Source organism: Peromyscus maniculatus, chromosome 17 (assembly GCF_049852395.1).
Source record: "Peromyscus maniculatus bairdii isolate BWxNUB_F1_BW_parent chromosome 17, HU_Pman_BW_mat_3.1, whole genome shotgun sequence".
Taxonomy (NCBI): domain Eukaryota; kingdom Metazoa; phylum Chordata; class Mammalia; order Rodentia; family Cricetidae; genus Peromyscus; species Peromyscus maniculatus.
Window position 1 is genome coordinate 62631123 of NC_134868.1, and position 15641 is coordinate 62646763.

At 43.9% G+C, this 15641-nt stretch overlaps 1 long non-coding RNA gene across 2 annotated transcripts in view; it reads left to right on the forward strand.

Annotated features, from left to right (window-relative positions):
• The first annotated feature begins 2282 nt into the window (after positions 1–2282).
• LOC121823410 (uncharacterized) overlaps positions 2283–15641 on the forward strand; it is a 43738-nt gene continuing 30379 nt past the window's right edge. Inside the window, exons 1-2 of one of the 2 annotated variants that reach the window (XR_013045440.1) lie at positions 8464–10856; positions 13558–14128. This is a non-coding gene — a long non-coding RNA (uncharacterized LOC121823410). Of the gene's footprint in view, positions 3693–8463; positions 10857–13557; positions 14129–15641 lie in introns of those variants that run through there. The other variant, XR_013045441.1, reaches the window with a different exon arrangement.

The following is a 15641-nucleotide window of genomic DNA, read 5'->3' on the forward strand; positions in this document are numbered from 1 at the left end:
GTGCCAAATCCTATAGGAAGTCAAAGGACCGAGTGACCACGCACAATTAGTGTGGTCAAGAAAGTCTCTGTTGTGGAAGACACATTGGGATAGACCTGTGCCCAGAGGGCAGCCGTGACCCACGCAGTGATCCTGTTGGGAAGACCAGGCCAGGCAAGAACAGGAGGGGAAGGATGTAGGGGAGAATGGGATGGAAAAGAAGAAGAAGAGAGGAAGAGAAGGAAAAAGGAGAAGAGAACAGAGGGAAGAGAAGGGCTGGAGGAGAGGGGGAGGAGGAAGGAAAGGGGTGTCTCAAATGTGCGATGACCCACTAGGTCCCCAAGTTGTGATGTAATCGTGGATCCAGACATTTGAATTCCCTCAGGTACATTTTTACCAGGACAGAAATTGTGTGTGAGAATCCTCAGGGTGTGTAGCAGGGTGCCCCCTTTCCAGAAGCTCTGAATTCCATTATCTAGGGGTGTACGACCTAGGAATGAGCGTTACACAGCGTCAGCTCTGGCTGATGTTACTGACAAGGATTGAAAGCGCTGGAACCAGAGTGTTTCACAGTTAGTAGACCAGCCTTGTGCTCTGACCGTCAGGCTGCATCGTGCACCAGCATGAACGTTTGCCCATGACTGCCTCTCACTGAGACTACTGCTGCAGAGGTCTAGTTCATCTGCCTACCTCATTGATCCCAGGGAGACACTGCTAAATGCCAAATCAACCTGGATTAAACTTCTTCAAAGGCTCTGGGTTGCCCCACTAAATATGTGGTCATTAACTGGCTCGGGAAGAGCTGCCTCATCAGAGCCTTCCCATGTCTGCCTCCAGGTCCCCAGTGACAGCCCTCTTGTCTTTTCCTGCTGTGTGCACCTCTCTTTCTCTACCACCACCAACACTCTGCCTCCAGACTCCTCGAGCCCCACTTCCGGTGGGCGTGCGTCCCTCCTGCTCAGCCTAGCCAGAAGGCCTGCCTTTTGTAACCTTGGAACGGTGGCTGAGATTTTAGAGAAACGGTTTATTTCTCTGTTACCCGCTGGACGGTGAGCTCGGTGAAAATAAAAGTTCCCATTCTTCCCTCTGCTTGTCCTTCTAGGACCAAGCACTGAGTCAGCGGTGTGCATTCTGTAAACAGTGTTGAGAGGAAGAAGGGATGAGAGAGGGTGGAGGGATAAGGAAATAAACATATCCTCAGTGAAGCGTTGCCATGAAAGGAGCCAAGGGACATATTTCACCAATGCACCAAAACAGATATCATGACGATGTGCCTAGGATACAGCTCAATTAAAAATTGTATTTGTTTTATTTTCGGTGTAGGCGTGTGTGCCTGAATGTATGACTGTGCACCACATTGGCCCAGGAGCTTGTGGAAGAGGTCAGAAGGGGAGTCCCTGGGAATGGAATTACAGGTAATTTTGAGCCTCCATGTGGATCCTGGGAACTGAACCTGGGTTCTCTGCAAGAGCAGTAAAGGGTCTTGACCACTGAGCCACCTCTCCAGCACCCTAGGAAACAGTCCGTTTTTACTGTACAATGTGGTAAGACCATAACTAAATTACACCACAGGGTTACCTTTAAGTGGCTTTTATTGCTGGCCTTATAACACATTTAAAATATGTTCCTCAGGCTCACAGGCTACCCCACAAAAAGTTTAAATTTTTCAAGCATCTTCTAAGGACTTTATTTTTATTTGTTTTAATTATGTGTATGTATCTGTGTAGGTGTGTGGGGGGGCATGTAGGTATGAGTGTCCATGCCTAAGGAGGCCAGAGGAAGGTGTTGGATGCTCTGAGGGTCAAGTTACAGGAGACTGTGAACTGCCTGACATGGGTGCTGGGAGCTGAACTCTGGTCCTCTGCAAGAGCACTGTGCCCTCTCCTGAGCCCATCTCCAGTCCCCCAGAGGTCATTCTAATTTTCAAGATTGTTGTATTTTTTTAACTTATATTTAGAGATTATTTAGTTACTATTACTAGCAAATGCCTGAATAAATGTTTAGAAATTAAAACAGCAGACTAGTTAAAAATGTTACTATGCCTGGTGATAAAGATGTTGAAATTTTCTATAATAATATATAATATATATTATATATATATAAACTTATAGTTGTGAATATACATGCATACATTCACACACATATGTACATATGAATGTATATATTGTTGGCTCTGGCATTTTTTTAAAATTTTATAATTTAATTTTACATATCAGCCATGGATTCCCTTGTTCTTCCCCCCTTCCCCCAGCCCACCCCCCAAGCTCTGCATTTTTGAGCTGAGTTCCCCAGTTCCTATTTATTTGTCAGTAGGTTTTAAGAAAGGCAAAAGTGTCTATGGGGTCCTGCCACAGTCCATAAACGCCTAGGCCATTTGTCCATGTGCTGTGTCTGCCTGGGATGAGGGTTTGTAGGTTTCATGAGAGTGAAGTCGGAAATCTAGAGGACCAGGTAGCTGAGGTTGACTTGACTAGTTTACATAAAGTGTGTGCTTATCAAATAAATACATGTGACAAGGACATCAGTACAATAAAAGTGACTAAGCTTGGGAAGGAAAGTACAGCAGTGCAGGCTTTATCGCTTGAAATGGCTTTAGGTGTGACAAAGACAAGCAGAGCCAGATGGACATGTCCAGAGAGGCCGTCCTGAACAGGCCCTTGATCAAATTCCTAAGTGGCTTGTCTAGTGGACAGCAGGCGGTGTGTGAGTGATAAAAGCAGAATTAAGATGTAGCTCCCTGGTGTCTTATGGAGCCTAAACACACACGCACAGACACACAGACACAGACACACAGACACACACACACACTATACATACTACATAATTGCTATATAACAACACAAAAGTGTTAGAGAAGGAAAGAGACAACGCAGTGAAGACATATGGAGGGGCTACTGGGAAGTAGTGACTGGAGCTGGTTCTTTCCATAAGTCGGCCGAGGGGAGGGACATTAAGGAAGCAGGAGGGATGAATGCCACGTGCAAAGGAAGCCACTAACAGTGGAAGGTGGAGAGTAGTGGGTCCACGGCAATAACCGACCAGTGTACCAGACATGATGCCTGGGGAGTGAGGTACAGTGAAAGTTCTAGAATGTCAGTATTTGAAGCTGGCTTGACATTTCCCATCTTCCATACATGCAAGGACAGTTGGAGTCTGTAGTGACACCTCCCAAACCTCACTGAGACAGCAATACGTGAACTGGAGACGTCTGTACCACAGAAACCTCTGTGGATAACGTCAGGTGGGACATGAGGAGCAGCTTCGGGGGAAACATCCCCGTGTGGTGCATCAACTCCAGAGTCGGGCTAGTGAAAGAATACAGGTAAGGAAAGGAAACACCAGGGAGGAGGTATCTCTGGTCCCGTCTGACCTAGTTGTCAGGTCTCACGGTACCCAGGTGTTAATCCACAGCTGAGAATATGTGAGTGTGCGAAGATGACAGCCTTGACACACGGGCAGGGGAGCCATTGGAAAACTGGTGACAGTTGACCCATGGAATGCCTAGAATTTAAAGAAGCCAGAGAAAAGAGGGGGGCAGGGGCGCTAGGCTGCAGGGTTCAAATGCTGTGGAGGTCATGTGGGTGAGAAAAGAGTGTGGTCAGTGTGTGAGGTGATAAGGAAGGTGCCGCTTGACTGAAAGGTGTCAGCAGAAGTGAGGACCAGAGTATGAATTTCACAGACGTTAGGGTCAGCGGACAAGCGAGGGTGCACAGGTAAGGAATGTGGAGAGGTTTTTAAAAGTGGCCCAGGCTGCTGAGATGCTGTGTGTTGTCCAGGGCTGGGATAAAGGAGATTATGGACTTGCTTTAGTTCGAGAGAAGAGGTGCAGAGAGCAGAAGCTGGGGGTGTGCAAGTGAGAAGGAATAATAGCGAGACAAGGAGACAGAGTCCTCCGCGAGCTCACGGAAAAAGACAGAGACCTACTACAAAAGAGTATAGGAGAAATTGTAAGCTCGGAGAAGAATCACTTCAAAATACAAGCGCCGATATTCCTTGTATGGCATGATGCCTCTAGCGGAAAAAAGGGCTAGTTGAACTTGACAACAAACAACTTCATTGCAAAACAATGGTGTGTTCAGTGTTGGAGGACAGACTTTGTTGAGTGCAAAAAGAAGCTGTGTCGAGTTGGTTCTGATTGGCACAGGGTGGCTGTTTTACGTCTCTATCCTTCTGTAGCCTTCATGTTTGGAAGACAGTCATGAAGCGTCCTACATCATTGTAAAGAGGGTATTTCAAATGTAAAGTATTCATGCAGTCTGAAGGCAAAAATTCTAGCATGGCTTTTGTCTTAGTTATTTTTCCTGCTGATGTAATAAAATAATAATAGCAACTTAAGGAAGGGAGGGTTTGTTTTGCCTCACAGTTTTTCACACTTTGGGGAAGTGATTGAGATACAGTCTCACTATATTGCCTTGGATGGCCTGAATCTCACTATGTTGACCAGGCTGGCCTCGAACTCATAGATTCACCTGCCTCAGCCTTCCAAGCACTATGATTAAAGGTGTGTATAACCAAGCCTGGCTTGCAACCCATCCTGGTGGGGAAGACGTTTGAAGCAACTGGTTAAGTTGTGTCTGCAATTAGGAATCAGAAAACAAGGAATGATCATATTCCGATAGCATCCTCCCTTTAAAAATATTTTAACTTTATTTTTTAAAATTATGTGTACGTGTGTGTGTCTGTGTGGGGCTAAGTACACATGAGTTAGGGTACTTGTGGAGGCCAGACAGGGAGGGCATTGGATCCCCTGGAGATGGAGTTACAGGCAGCGTGAGTCATCCAATGTGGGCACTGGGTACCTGGGTCCTTTGTGAGACTAGCAAGAGCGCCTAGTCATCTCCTCAGTCTCAACCTCCTCCTTTTTATGCAGTCTAGGAGACAACCCCAGGAAAGGAAGCTGCCTTCTACAGGGTGAATCTTCTCACCTCAGTCAGCCTAAACAAGATAATCCTTCACAGGCCTATGAAGAGGCTAACCTGATCTAAATAAATCCCCACAGGTGTGCCTGGAAGCTTGCCTCCTTCATGATACCAGATGCTGTCAAACTGACAGTCACCACTAACCACCATGGCTCTCATTAGTCAGCCATGAGTTGAAGACTATGATGAACACCACCTGTTAGAAAATTGAAGCACTTCTGGGAACACTATTCTGATTTCTATTCACAAATATTGGCGTTACCACAGGACTCTTCCAGATTGGATATCCCATGGTGACCACTGATAATTTTACACTAAGTTATAAAAACAGTAACCCCCGTGTCCCAGTGACATCTATTTTCTAACCAACACTCCTGAAACCTTGTACTAGATGTCCAAAGACAAAATAAAGCTTAAAGTTTTTATGAATTAATTTACCTGAGAAAACATTTTCAGCCCTTCAAAGAATTAAATGAAATCACTTTGTTGTGATGAGCTCACACATAACACCATGAAGACAGTTGAAGGAAGCCATACAAAGGAGAACTTCCTTCATCCCAAACCATACATCTCAGTGAAATTCTGTACAGTTGGAATGGCATTTCTGAAGCCAACGAGCTCAGTATTTTTCACTTTTACTATTAATTAGAGTTTTATACATTTATCCCATCACAAAAAAAAAAAACTATGGCAGAGTTGAAACTGGAAAAAAAAAACTTTCTATACTCTTTAATGGCTCATGTGTCCTTTTCTGCATTCTGTCCTTTCCTGTCACCTAATATTAATTAACTTAATTAATTAATATTAATTAATTAATAATAGTTTCTTGGTGTTTTTCTAAATGTTACCCTATACCCATGCTTGCGTGTGTATGTGTATACATTATAGGCCAGTATCTACTTATAATCTGTCTTAACTATAAGCAAAATCAGTACTAAGAGAACTGTGACATCTACAAAAATGGGATTTGTAATGCCTTTAGAAAAATCTAGCATTTCTTTCTTTAGGAAATTAGTTTCTGTATGTGGGTATTCTGTCTGCATGTATTATGTCTGTGTATTATGTCTGTTGCTTGAGGCTGCCAGAAGAGGGAATTGAATCCCCTGAGACTGCAGTTACAGATGCTGTGAGCAACCATGTAGGTACTGGGCATAGAACCTGGGTTCTCTGGAAGAGCAGCCAAGTGCTCTTAACCACTGAGCCATCTCTATAGTCCCCTTTACCTGCTTGAGATCTCATCACATTAAGTCATACTCTTAAATATTTTAATCTGTCAGTAACTTTATATTGTACGGCTATATTTCAGGTGTGAACCTAAACCTGAATTAAATCACTTCTTTGTGGGGCCACATTATGCAAAGCACCTCAAGAGTGGACAAAGGATGGAGGGAAGGCTTTTATGCCAACTTGTAAAACCAAATTTGTAAATTTCCAGAAACTTTTAAGCTGGCTGATAAACACAGCAATGATTAAAATTTGGGTGATAAAGCCTTACGGTTATTTAAATTACATTTTAAAAAGACTTTAAAATATTCAGAGTTCTTCACCTCTTCAGTGTTTTCCAACATGGTATGTCTATTCCCATCTATGCTTTTGAATTGTATCTGCTTTATCTGCGTACTGAAGATACTGCTCACTGGTGCCACCCCACCCTTCCCATTCCGCCCTTGGCGGTACCGCATTGGCTGCTTGGACTCTGCCATGTTGGGAGCATTTGCATCACTGAAGCATGGCTGACAAAGGCTTTTTTCTTCCTCCTGAAGAGTAAGGGTTGAATGTTCACCCGCACTGCTCTGCATGTGAACTTCCCTGGCTGCTGACTGTGAAGTCCGTGCCTAGCGAGCGAAGCGAGAGTGCATCCATGGACTGGTGACCACACTGTGACAGCCTTGGTCCCATGCTGCCCACGCAGCGAGTACTATGTGCTGCTTGGTAAGGACCGCAGAACAGGCAGCAATCCGGACAATAAGGAGGCAGGGCATTGTTCTTGGCCTTTGGAGAGAGGTTGGGTCTGGACAGGTGAAGCTATCTGGGGGGCTGAGATAGAGAGAAGAGCAGTAATGAAGAAAGAAGCAGAAGTTTGGACTGGGTGAGCACCAGCTTTGCTGAGGGAGGAATAGGAGGGTCAAGGACGGCTCCGGCCATAGCCTAGGTTCCGGTGATGGGCTGCTGACACCTGCCCAGTCTTCGCTAAATTTTGACCAAGGACTGGCAAAGTCAGAGCCCTGCATAGCAGCAATGTTGGAGATATGGAAAGTCAAAATGGATGCTCTGTAGGGTGACATTCCTGCTGTTAGAAAAGAAATTTAAAGAGATTCTGAAATCTGTGGTTGTTATAGAAAATAGCAAGTAATACAGATATCCCAGCATAGTTTCAATGTGACATGGCTTCCACAGGATCATGTGCTTGAATACTTTATCCTCAGCTGATGGCACTATTTTGGGAGATCGTGTGACTGTGAGAGAGCGTAGTCTAGCTGTGGTTGTGGGATACTGGCTTACACTGTGTGAAGATGTGTCCCTGTGATTGGTTTCATACAAAGCCAAATGGCCAGTAGCTAGGCAGGGGAGAATAAGGTGGGACTTCCTGGGAAAGAGAGGAACTTGGGGAGAATCTAGGGCGGGTGGGAGATACCAGCTAGACATGGAGAAATTTGGACGTACAGAATGGAAGAGAGGTAAAAAGCCACATGGCAGAACATAGATTAGTAGAAATAGGTTAATTTGAGTTATAAGGGCTAGCTGGGAATAAGCCTAAGCTTAAGGCCAAGCTTTCATAATTGACAATAAGTCTCTGCTTCATTATTTGGGGGCTGGTGGCTGAAAAGAAAGTCCAACTACAAGCTGCAAGAAGTGAATTGCTGAGGATGGGTAGATAATTTCATAGTTTGGCCTTAGTTCTCGTCCTGTCTCTATTTCCTGATCCACCCAGATGTGAACAGATGTGAACAAGCTCCCACTGCCACAGCTGCAGGCCAGCTGCCTTTGCCCATTGTACCTTCCCTCCCGAGACACGTGCACTAATGTCTTCAAACCACGACAAAATGAACCTGTTTTCAAGACACTCCTTGTCAGATATTTGGTCACATCAAAGAGAAAAGTAGCTCACATGCTCCCCCAGGAGCGCTTGGCACCCACACAGATATGCAGTTTCAGAAACGGAGGTGAAGATGACTCTGAAATTAGGGCCTGGGCCGCTCCCACCACAACCTGTCAACCCCTCTGGGAAGCGTGTCCTCACACAGCTTGCCGCCTGGGTTTGGAAGCTGGAAGCTGTCCCTCACAGCAGTCCCCAAAAACCAGGCCATCTTAGACAGCAGATGCTACTCAGCCCATGAAGAAAGGGCTATTTATAAAGTGCCTTAGAACATTGGCTTCCAATGAGATGTCTTCAAACTAGGGTAACAAATCAGAAACTGGCTACGGATATTCTTCCAGTGTGTTGCATTTGTTTGTTTTGGCCTGGCTTATATATCATATATATATATATATATATCATATATATATATATATATATTCTCATTGAGACAACGTAACTTCTCTTTACTCTCCCTTCTCATATTCATTTGTTTACTTTTTTAAAGTCACGATTTATAAATATAGCAATTGCTAAAGAGCAGCATTCTGAGAAGCGGTCCATTCCAATACAGAGATATGATGGGAAATCAGGCTGCTGCACCCTGATTTTCATAGGCTGTGCATCCGATCTTATCCCGCAAGTATAAGTGGTTTACATTTAGTATGATTTGATATGATGTGCTAATATATTCCTCCTCTGGAGCTTGGGTTTGGAAGGGAAATATGGATGCGCTTCAACTCTATGAATTTCTTGTTTTGATTGTGTGTGTGTACAGGCTCTACCCTTACCCTGGTCCCAAACTGGCCTCACTCCTCCTCCTGCATCCTCAAGAATGCTGAGGCTGTAAGCTGAGCCACCATGCTCAGCCTGCCATGAGATCTTCAACAAGTCATGGTTTCAGGATTCTGAAGCTCAGGGAATTCATCTAAAAAAGGGGGTGGGCAGTCAAAATTCAGACTTCTCAGTATTTATCACATAGCAAAATAAGTTTTAAAATAAACATTTACTAACTGGTAATTCCACATGTGTAGGTAATGCATTTTGACCATCTTTTCCTCTTGGAATAGGAATTTTATAACTAAAGCATTTTCCTCAATATTTTGATATGTTACATACACGTGGTAGATAGTGTAAAGAATTTCATCATTTGCCAGGGAGATTGTGGAAATGTATATTGATATGTGGTGCTACATGAAAGAAAGTGAGCTAACCATTGAGGTGTCTCTCTGAGGTGTTCATGAAACATTTTACAACCTGAATTTGAAATGCCCTTTCTAGCCCGAAAGCCACTTAGTTACCTTAGCAGGGGTAAGAGATGGGATTTCTGCCTGGTCCTCACAATCTCCATTGTATTTCCAAACCAGGAACTTCACACTGCCCCTTCGACATGGACTTTGGACTTCTGGTGTACTCCTTTCCACACCTTATGAGGAAGCAGAATCCCATGGAGAGACATTAACTGCTGTAGATTCCCCTCCACCTAGCTGGGGCTTCCCAAATGGCTGGAGGAGCCTGTGGTATTCTGACACAAGCTGGGATTAATTTAGGATCAAAGTTGCCCCTCCATCTGTCTGTTTTCAGGGATGCAGCATGGCTTGATAGCACCTTCTGGGAGCACGGTTACAAATCTGGTTCACCGTCGACCCTTGTTTGGGAGCACACAGGTTCCAGGGGAAGTGATACTGTTCTTGAGGCTGATGCTGGAGACACCCTGACTGCTCTCCTGTCTTGTGAAGTCACAGGTTGGCTCCCTTCCCTATGGCCTTCCCCATGCAGGCATATTTGAGGAACTGCTGTGTAGATCTGAGGGCAGCATCTGCTCCACAGACTTTAATGGACGTCCCTCCTGCCTGCCAGAATAACGTATGTCACTTTACTCACTATATTACATCAATTTCCAAAACCAGTTCCCGAGCTCCTTAAAGATTTGAAATCCCTCCTGTGATGGATTTTCCCTTTCCTCTCTGAAATATGCTTTTTGAAAGATGGCTGATGTCTTTGTTATTTCTCTTATTGTTAAGCAGCGTTTTAGCTGCTAATATATTTTCTTGAGGCAAGCGATTGCCAAGCAACTGAAAGCATAAAGGGAAATTTGTACTATGTAAATGAGGGACTTAATGCATTAATTAGATGGATTGGAACATTGTATTTCCATGTGTTTCATGCCTTAATTCTCAAGCTGAGGGTTGGAGCTGTTGAGAGGGAGGGGAGGCTATGAAGGAGTTCCAAGTGGATTTTGGAAAACAGAGTGCTGGGGTTTTGAAAAGCTGTGTGGTCATGGTGGGAGCCAAGTGAAGTAGGAAAGAGTGATGGGTTCTTTCTCAACCACGTTGTTATGTTGTAATGAGGCCGTGTCAGAGAGTTCTGAAGGGCTGCTTCTTATCCTGGTCTCTAATAAATGAGGACTGTGTTTATTTCCCCTTTCCGCAGTGGTGGGATGAACCAACACCCTTTCCTCATCTCTGTCAGAGGGAAGCCCAGAATCAAAAGAATTTAATCAGAGCTGGCATCCTGACGCTGGCACGGTTCATTCTGGGTAGCAAAGACAGCAACCAGTGACGGCTCCCTGTGTCTCTTGTCCCACAGCCAAGCTTCCTCTAGGGCAAGAAAGAGCCACTGCTCCTTGGTCTATTACTGGTAGAGGAAGCGGGGCAGGGGAGAGTTTTTCCTAAGTGGCAAAGCCAAACTCATGTTAATGAGAGACAAGTTTTCCTTGATGTTCAACCCCCCCCCACCTCCGCTCATCCACTCATTGTTTACTCAAAGCTTATCGAATGCTTCTGTAGTTATGTGTTGTGTATGAATGGGAAAACTAAATGCACATAGTCCTATTCTTGTGAATCTTATTTTAATTCCAAGTGTGAAATACTCTCAGGAAGGTGTTGCTGGAGGGCTTCTCTCCAGGTTCCCCAAGCCCCGCAGTCCCACAATCCAGTTACAAAATAATCACTCAGACACTTATATCACTTATAAACTGTATGGCCATGGCAGGCTTCCCGCCAACTGCTCTTTCATCTCAAACTAACCCATTTCTATAAATCCATACCCTGCCACGTGGCTGGTGGCTTACCGGCATCCTCACAGGCTGCCTCTCCTCGAGGTGGCTGTAGTGTCTCTCCCCTCAGCCTTCCGCTTCCCAGAATTCTCCTCTCTCCTTGTCCCACCTACTTCCTGCCTCGTCACTGGCCACCAGTGTTTTATTTATATAGAACAATATCCACAGCACTTGCCCTTTTTTCTTTTTCTTTTTTTTAAAAAAGGAAGGTTTTAACTTTAACATGGTAAAATTATATATAACAAAACAATTACTGAGGAAGAATTATAGTTACAATATTAAAGAAGATGTCCTATCTATCTTATATTTGTGAGTTTAAGGTTTTATATCTAACTTATCTTTTATCATAACTGAGGAAATTACAACTATCTAGTTTTCAACCACATCAAAGACCTGAGAAGGAACATAATGGTACCTGAGAAATGGTAGATGGATGCAAGCAACTTTCGGGAATCTTGCAAGAGTAGACCAAGACAGCTGGCAGCCTGGACAGTCACCTAATGTTTCTCAGCATTATTGGTGCATTCAAATTGGCTACAGGCCTAGAGTATCTGACAGACCATTTTCAGAAGCAGGAATTCTGAAAGACCATCTTACCCTGTCTTGGCAGAGTACAGTGGTCGCTTTCCTTGTGTCCTGCTTGTCCAGGAAGGACAGCATTGTATTCGTACTGTCAGCCATCAAGGCAAGGGCAGTTCTTTGCCCAGTAGGCCATTTTGTGCCAAGAAGACAAACTTCCAAATGGAAATGTCTTAGAAGCCCAACATTCTCTCGGGATCAAATTGGTGCAGCCAGGAGCAATTGTGTCTCATGTCAACAGAATTTTAAGTTATTTAAATGCCATATTCTCTAGGTCTATGAAGTGTTTGAAGATTACCTATCTATCTGAAATATATCTATGTATACCTAGAAGACTTAACTAACATGGTTACAAATATGATTATCATAAATGACTAATTATTAACCTATTTTTAATTATCCATTACAATTTTAAATGAGTTACATAAACATAATACCTCAAACAAGAATAGAAATATATATATACAGTACAACAAAATTAACTTCAAGCCTGTATCAATAAACTAAAATTTATACCAATGTAAAACATTTTAAGCATAAACTAAAATCTATACCAATGTAAAACATTTTAAACAAGTTGTTCTTTAAAAGTAGGTTGATTAATCTACCCTTTTATCTTATCATCTCTATATCCTCCTATATATCTATATCATATCCCCTTTTCTTTTTTAGAAAGAGATCACATTTATAATCAACCTATTTTAAATAAAAATATTGGTTTTTCTCTGTCCCACACCAGAGGGCTCTTCTGATTTGGGACACAAGAATCTCTTAACCTTTTTTTTTTTTTTTTAAAGCAATATGTCTGGGTTTAGAGGGGGAGTGAGCCAATTCCACCTCTAAAGCCAGCTTGGTATATTTGGGAATTTGGGCGTAGCATCTCTTACTACTTCCTGCTGGAGGGGGGTGCTGTATCTTATGCGGATGCAAAGAAAATTTTAGACCTATGGGGTAGTCCGTGAGGCTGTATTGTTTGAACCAGTTGCCTTGAAACCGCTCTGGATGCTGGATCATCTGGGCCATGGTGTCATCGGAGACCTTTCAGGGGGTCTTGGCTGTTGAAACCTGATGTATCTTAATCTGGAACAAATCCATAGCCTCTGGCTTTCTGTGGAAACAAAAGCAGAACCTCTTTTCCAAAGCAACATATCCTTAAATCCAAATTTTGAAGTCAAGGTACCTTTAAAATATACATTTTGGCATAACTCAACAGCTTTTGTAATCAAATGTTTTTCTTCAGTTACAAATATCAAAGACAACATAATCCAGATTCTCTGTGTGGTAGCCATCTTTACGTGGCTTATGTTTTATATTACCTCGAGCCTATTGCTTTAAACCGCACCATTCTAAGACTGAAACAGCGCTTTGGCTGCTGGCTCCGCCCACTTCAGCTTCCCAACAAGGCGGTGGTGCGTTTTCCGCCAGCTCTGGGAGTCATCAAGTCTCAGAAATAGTGGGTCTAAGCTTTTATCAAAGCAGCATGTAGCCCAGAAACCTTTTTTTTAAAAAAATACTAGTAAAGACTAAATCTACTACACAGCATAATGTGCCGCTGGCAGACACCTCATTCCCGCCATACTGCCGGTCAAACGCACACGCCAGGAACCCGCCAGTGTTTTTTGCGCTGTCTAGCTGCCCATATGAGACAAGAAGCAGGAACCTGTTTTTGGCTCTGTTTAGAATTGGTTATTAAATATTCTCAGGTTTAAGGTGGAAACTCGAGCCGTTGGGCGCCATTTGTAGCTGGAGGGCTTCTCTCCAGGTTCCCCAAGCCCCGCAGTCCCACAATCCAGTTACAAAATAATCACTCAGACGCTTATATCACTTATAAACTGTATGGCCATGGCAGGCTTCCCGCCAACTGCTCTTTCATCTCAAACTAACCCATTTCTATAAATCCATACCCTGCCACGTGGCTGGTGGCTTACCGGCATCCTCACAGGAAGGGGCTGTGGTTTAGATGACATATTACAAAGGGACGTGGCAGAAGCCACAGGGAACCCCGAGAAAGTGGCCCGAGGAGGAGTTAAAGTATCTTGAAATATCCACAGGGAGGAGCAGGGCATGTTTAAACTTGGGTTCATGACAAGAATCAGTGAAATATTCACCAAGACTCTACAAGGCTATCAGTGATGTTGGAGTCAAGAGCATGAGGCAGGAGAGAGGGGCGGGACTTCTTGTCCCCAGTCTTGTCCTTTCTTGTACCTCGTGCTGATCTCAGACCATCCTTGCTTCACCCCAGGAAGTAGACCTTGTGTTACCATCTTTTATAGGTGGTCCATCATTGTCCAGTAGGCTACGGGATCCATTCAGACTTGTAATTTTAAGTCACAGATCTCTAGATCCCGAGTCTCCACTGATTTCCTGGATTCCTCCTCACTCCAGCTCTGTCATCCTAAGGTGGCCCAGTCATCTAATTCCAGACTCTCCAGGTTGTTCTGTTTCCTTTCTCTAGAAAACTGTCTTCACTCGATGATGTGGAGAATGGCTGTCCTTTCCTTCCTGGGAGTCGTTCAGGTCAGTGGTTCCTCACACTGCTTCCTCACTGATTTGCGCCATCATCAGCTCCATGTCTGCTCTTTCTCCTAGACAGGAAGAGCCATGCTTCACTGCCGTGTCTTACAGCTGTGTGTTTTTCAAAGCGTTATGTTCTTTTAAAAAGGAAATAGAAGAAGAACATCCATAAAAATTTTAAGCAAAACCGTTTAACTCTCGGGAGAAGGATCCCTGGGTCTCCGTTAAGCTAGCGCTGTGCAGGCTGTCCTCACAGCTCTGGGACAGTCCCCCAGCCCTCTGTGCCAGGCTGAGGAAAACACCAACGAGGCAACTGGACTTCACTGGGAAAATGCTCGCAGTTGTTAAAGTGAATCCTGGCAGGCTACCTACCTCTGAATGTGTTACTTTTTCTTTTTCTTTCTTGTTTGTATAATTTCCCCCAGGCCACAGAATATGGACAAGAGTGATTAGTGCATAAAATATCACTAGGAAAATGAAGAATGAGAATGCAAACCCTTCTCTTATGCTGTACTGTTTATATATGCTACAGAGAATTTAAAATTAATTTCACATTTATTTATTTATTTGTGTGTGTGTGTGTGTGTGTGTGTGTGTGTGTGTGTGTGTGTGTGTGTGAGTGTGTGAAGTACACCTGCCATGGTGCTCCTGTGAAGGTCAGAGGACAACTTCTGGGAGTTTGTTCTCTACTTCCACCATGTAGAACTCAGAGATTTAACTTAGGAAGTCAGGCTCAGTGGCAAGTGTCTTTACTGATTTATTCAACTCTCTGGCCCATAAGGGAGTTTTATAAAGAAATCTTTAATGGTGACACATGTGGCAGTTTGTGTCTGGAACCTAATAGAAACCTTTATGGTATATCAATGTGTAACACGAACCACTAAATGGTTTTATTAATAAAAGACAAACCCGGAGCCAGGTATTGGGGTCAATGCTGAAAGATCAGAAAGACAGAACAAGCCACAGCCAACCTCACCTCACCAACTCCTCAGCTGATTCTGTTTCCACAAATCCTCAGACTGAAAACCTCTGAGTGCTCACTGGAATGGATCTCAGTGGAACTGCTGCTAAAAAGCTGAAAACCTTAAAAGCTATAGTTCCTGGTCCTCACACCTTATATACCTTTCTGCTTCCTGCCATCACTTCCTGGGATTAAAGGCGTGTGTTTTTCCCAAGCAAAGACATGAGATCTCAAGTGCTGGGATTAAAGGTATGTGCCACCACACCTGGCTCTGTTCCTCACGTGGCCTTGAACTCACAGAGATCCTGATGAATCTCTGCCTCCGGAATGTTAGGATTAAGGGTGTGTGCCCCCACTGTCTGGCCTCTATGTCTAATCTAGTGGCTGCTCTGTTCTCTGACCTCAGATAAGTTTTCTTAGGGTATCAATATATCACAATATATCAACCACATCAGTGACCGTATTTCATGGAGGCATCATACAGTTGGACAGCACATCCTACTTAGTAGCCAAGCTCTAGCTGTTTCAGGGCCCATGGCATCCAGTGACACTGGG